Here is a 6,000-nt window from a genome sequence, read left to right on the forward strand (position 1 = left end):
TTTACTCAAATCGGTTCCAATGTTGCAAGACTTCAGATGGTCTAGCCACTTTTTCCGCTTATGCTTCTGAACCAACCTGTTGACTTCCACTGTCAGTTCACTGACTCTGGGATCAGTAGGATTGGTACATCGGAGCTCATCACGCTCATTCGCTAATCCCGCTGCCTCTGCTGGGATATTTGGTCTTACTTCGGGTATTTGACCAACAGGTATATAGCGAGCCGCTGCAGCTTTGATGATGTCCCGGAAAATCCTTTCAGTTACCCGAACATCAGGAGGCAGTTCTCTAAAGCGAAGGTTGGTGAACTCTCCAGTGGGCTTTCCCATGGTTAAGGAAAGTGTGGCGTTCAGAGGTTATGAAATCGGGCGATCTGCTGATGGAGACGATTATCGTGAGATGAGCCAATAGAAATGACGGGTTGCCAAGCCACGTCATTTATCAGACCGGGTGACACAATGGTTAAATCTGGCGAACTGTGACACTCTCCTCTTATTCGGGTGGGGGCATCCTCGTTTACCGGCCAAAATGAGGAGCAGTCAGTCTGCTCTGCCAACGCTGATCCCCTCTGGTCATTACCTAGGACGGAATGCCACAACTCATGGTGGGCATGGAAATCCCCTAGTACCAGGCGGTTATTGCCTTCCAAAAGTGGGCTTATATTAGGCAAGTAACGCGGTTCACAGCTATTAACCGGCGGGATATACACATTAAGCACCTCTACCTCGGCAGTTCCACACTTGACTGCTACCCCTATACACTCCATGTATACGTCACTAGAGACTAGCTCAAGCGAGATGGGTCTGTATTGAACAGAATGGTGTAACAGTCCCCCACATGGTGCTAGTCCCCCACATCCACTTCTGGTGCGATCTTTCCTTAATACGTTGTAACCATTGCAACGTTGTAAGCTACAATTATCATTGAGCTTGGTTTCTTGCACCGCTGCGATCTTAATATTCCTCCGATTCAAAAAATCCACTATTTCATCAATTTTACCTGGGAGTCCGTTGCAATTGAATTGCAAGAATGATGCACTGTCCGAAATTGGAACAGCAACATGTGGCGTTAGGTGCTGCGGTAAAGGTTGCTGTTTTGGAGACTGCGGGGGAGTTCCATACTCCGACGACTCTAAAGTTGACGACGAGGTCGTGGACTCACTGGGGACTATGTTGGTACAGCACGATGCAACATAGTCCCTATCGCTATAGTCTCGCAACCGGGTTAAACCATCCCCCGCATCCATTCCATCTCACTGAGACTGATCTATGGTGGATGGTGTTTTGGCAAACCGTACAGAACCATGCTCCGGGGTTTTCCTCAAGCCCGGCACGGACCAAAAGAATTCGGAGCAAGCATTACGGGATGTGCTGCTCCCAATACAGAAAAATAAACAAACACGAACATGTATACACTGGGTTGTCAGCCGCTGGTCGAAAATGGAGTGTTGTTGTTTCGGGTCAATCCGGTGCTTGCTCCGGATTCTTTTGGTCCGTGCCGGGCTTGAGGAAAACCCCGGAGCATGGTTCTGTACGGTTTGCCAAAACACCATCCACCATAGATTAGTCTCGGTGAGATGTAATGGATGCGGAGGATGGGGGCATTTTAGGAATTGTTCCGGTTTAACCCGGTTGCGAGACTATAGCGATAGGGACTATGTTGCATCGTGCTGTACCAACGTAGTCCCCAGTGAGTCCACGACCTCGTCGTCAACTTCAGAGTCGTCGGAGTATGGAACTCCCCCGCAGTCTCCAAAACAGCAACCTTTGCCGCAGCACCTAACGCCACATGTTGCTGTTCCAATTTCGGACAGTGCATCATTCTTGCAATTCAATTGCAACGGACTCCGAGGTAAAGTTGATGAGATAGGTAATTTTATGAATCGGAGGAATATTATGATTGCAGCGGTGCAGGTACCAAGCTCAATGAAAATTGTAGCTTACAACGTTGCAATGGTTTCAACGTATTGAGGAAAGATCGCACCAGAAGTGGATGTGGGGACTAGCGCTCCTGTTACACCATTCTGTTCAATACAGACCTATCTCGCTTGAGCTAGTCTCTAGTGACGTATACATGGAGTGTATGGGGGTAGCAGTCAAGTGTGGAACTGCCGAGGTAGAGGTGCTTAATGTGTATATCCCGCCGGTTAATAGCTGTGAACCGCGTTACTTGCCTAATATAAGCCCACTTTTGGAAGGCAATAACCGCCTGGTACTAGGGGATTTCAATGCCCACCATGAGTTGTGGCATTCCGTCCTAGGTAATGACTGCTCCTAATTTTGGCCGGTAAACGAGAATGCCCCCACCCGAATAAGAGGAGAGTGTCACAGTTCGTCAGATTTAACCATTGTGTCACCCGGTTTGATAAATGACGTGGCTTGGCAACATGTGGCGTTAGGTGTTGCGGTAAAGGTTGCTGTTTTGGAGACTGCGGGGAAGTTCCATACTCCGACGATGACTCGGAAGTTGACGACGAGGTCGTGGACTCACTGGGGACTACGTTGGTACAGCACGATGCAACATAGTCCCTATTGCTATAGTCTCGCAACCGGGTTAAACCGGAACAATTCCTAAAATGCTCCCATCCTCCGCATCCATTACATCTCACCTAGACTGATCTATGGTGGATAGTGTTTTGGTAAACCGTACAGAACCATGCTCCGGGGTTTTCCTCAAGCCCGGCAGGGATCAAAAGAATCCGGAGCTGCTCCCAATACAGAAAAATAAACAAACACGAACATGTATACACTGGGTTGGCAGACGCTGACCGAAGCTGGAGTGTTGTTGTTTAGGGTCAATCCGGTGTCGTAGAACCCGCTGCCATGGGATTGTTTCTGTAGTTTTACGAAGCTGTTCTACCTCCTTATTGTACCATGCTAGTACCTTTCGTTCATCTCGTTTTTTTTAATTCCACTCATGGCGCAATAACAAGCAATTTTTCAAATCATGGTGAAAGAATAACATAACATTGATAAGTCAGCATTTGTTAAAATGTTTTTTTTTTTTTTTTTTCAAAAATATGTATATTAGTAAAGGTATTCCTATACGACGCCAAAGGGAGGTTGTGGTGATATGCATTTCTTAAAAATGTATACAAATGTAATAAATTTTGCATTCAAAGATTTCAATTCGACAATTTGTTTGACAATTCATTGTACCAGCAGCTGTGTCGATCCCGCTACCCATATTCTTCTTCCATGAACCAAATGTAATGTCAAAATTGGTTTACACTTTTTTGCATGTTGTTTATCTTTTGTTGTATGATTTCAACCATTGACATTTCGTATGGTAGTCAGCTGGCTTGGAAAAGGGACCTTATAATTGGACCATCGTTCCATTATTTTCTTCACTTAGTCAATTATAAGTCAAAACAAAGAAAACATAAAAATATACTGTTGCATCATGGTAGAAAAATACAGGTAACAGCAACTGTTGTTGTACAACAATCGTAACAACAACCACATACAAATTTGTTTTTTTTTATGTAATACAAGTGTCAGAATTGTGTGTCCAAAAATGTAAACAAGATAAATAATCTTCAATAAATTATTTTAATTTCAAAAGTTTACATTTTTGGAATCTGGATTATTAAATTGAAAATGCAGAAGAACAGTTCTTTAAATATTTTATTGTTATGCTTTCACATCATTCCTCTAAATGTATAGTTGTTAGCTGTTGGTCCTAATCTCTCAACATTTCAAGCAATCGCTAAAAAATCGTGGAAAAGGCAACATCCCTTTCAAGTTAAAACCAAACAGAATACATACATAAAGTATTCTGCATTTTGCAATTTTAGGAAAAATACGAATATATTATCTAACGTGGTGTCGCTGTTCCTTAACCGCAAAAAAAGTTTCCGAACCATCGCCTTTTGTGTTTTGTTAAGTACAAGGGCGTTTTTTTTTCTTTTATTAGGCAAAAAACATTGCCCTGCAGTGAAATTTTATATCAAAAAAGTATACCTATTGTATATATATATATATATATATATATATATATATATATATATATATATATATATATATATATATATATACATGGTACAATAAATTCAAGGTAGGGCAGAACTACCATATGATTTCAATTTTTTTATTTTTCTGGCTTAATATGTCAACTTCATTTGTTTATGTGTGCATATTCTTTTCAATAATAAAAAAATTGTTCAGAAAATATTCAATTTCGGGTGTTTTCAAAATGCTTGTATATAACATGATTTTGAAAAGAAATGTTGACCTTTCATTCAGTTTTCGCGGTTTTCAATTATTTGTTCAAAATTAATGCAACAAGTTGTTTGATTTTTTATTGTTTTGATACTAATTCTGACATTACAAGCCAAACAGGTAGACCTCTATACTTGCATTTTTTAAAGTTGACCTACCTTCTCTTCATTGTACCATGTATATATATATATATATATATATATATATATATATATATATATATATATATATATATATATATATATATATATATATATATATATATATATATATATATATATATATATATATTTATATATATATATAAAAAAATAAAAATTGTAATTTTTTTGTTATTGTTCCCATGTAAAAAAAACAAAGCCTTTGCGGATATATTTGCAATTTTGGAGTGTATCCCAATAATAAATTGCCAAATTATATTAAAATCATTTGAGGTTTGGATATAGCTAACATATATATTTCGGCCGATTTCATACATGTTATGCACCAAACATGATATATATGACCGATTCCAATGAAATTCAGAATGTGTGGCGGAATTTGGTTACAATAATAAATGTGACAAATTAATTGGAAATTAGTTAAGATTTGGATATAGCTCCCATATATATATTATCACATATTTGACGCACCAATTTCAATGAAATATGAAAGGTGTGGAGGAATTTGGTGTAAATGTAATTTTTTTTAAATTATATTTAAACCGGATCAGATTGGGATATCATTTTAATAAGAACCATTGACCCACAACGCCTTAGGCTAACACTAAAAAACAACACAACAATTGATTTGAAATACGCTTATTACGGCGAAGTATGTTGCTATCTCGAATTCACTAATTGCAATAGAAATGCCACTCAACTTCAAAAGATTACTGCACGCTTGGTATTTGCTATGAAATAAATAAATCCGAATGTATGTCATGCTACTGCTTTTCCGGGTTCAGCTAGTATATATATATATATATATATATATATATATATATATATATATATATATATATATATATATATATATATATATATATATATGGAAAAATAAATGCAAATTTTAGACGAAATTTGTAACAAATACTATTTAAATTTCATCTTGTGCAATTACCCCGAAATTTTATTCTTGTTTCGAGGGTTTGCCACAAAACAACTGTAGCATGTTTAAAAGTCTATTTAAATATCTGGATTTAAAAAGGTCCGTAAAATTTCATCTCAACTCACCTGAAATGTTTTCCTTTATCTATTTCTTTAGTTGTTATTTAAATTATTTAAAATTTATCGAGGTTTTCTCTGCTTTACCCTAAAGTTTTTATGGCAATATTCATTTTGTTTAATCCCTTTATTTATTAATACTTTAATTTCGTGGCAAACTAATTACGTGTAAAATGTATGATTTTTACATGAAGATTGAGCTTCTGTCATACATTTCTTTTGCTAATCGTAATTTATGGGTATAATTATTTGTACCCTGAACAAGAGAAATATTCATTTAAATCGATAGGTATAATCCATGGTACAATAAAAAGGTAAGGTAAAGCTACCAGGTGATTACAATTTTTTTCTAAATGTGCCCGATTTCTGCCAATTTTGTGTATGTATTTATTGTTTTGAAACATAAAAACAAAATATTTTCAAAATCAATGGTTGGAAGAAACTTAAATTGCAGGGCGCGCATAAATAATATTAAGCAGATTTACCATGGAATTGAACGATTGATCACTTAGGATCATACTTTTCAGGGGGACATCCAGGCATTTCATTCATCTTACGCGCTATTTGACTCTTTTTA

Source organism: Musca domestica, unplaced genomic scaffold (assembly GCF_030504385.1).
Source record: "Musca domestica strain aabys unplaced genomic scaffold, Musca_domestica.polishedcontigs.V.1.1 5, whole genome shotgun sequence".
In the NCBI taxonomy this organism is placed as follows: Eukaryota; Metazoa; Arthropoda; class Insecta; order Diptera; family Muscidae; genus Musca; species Musca domestica.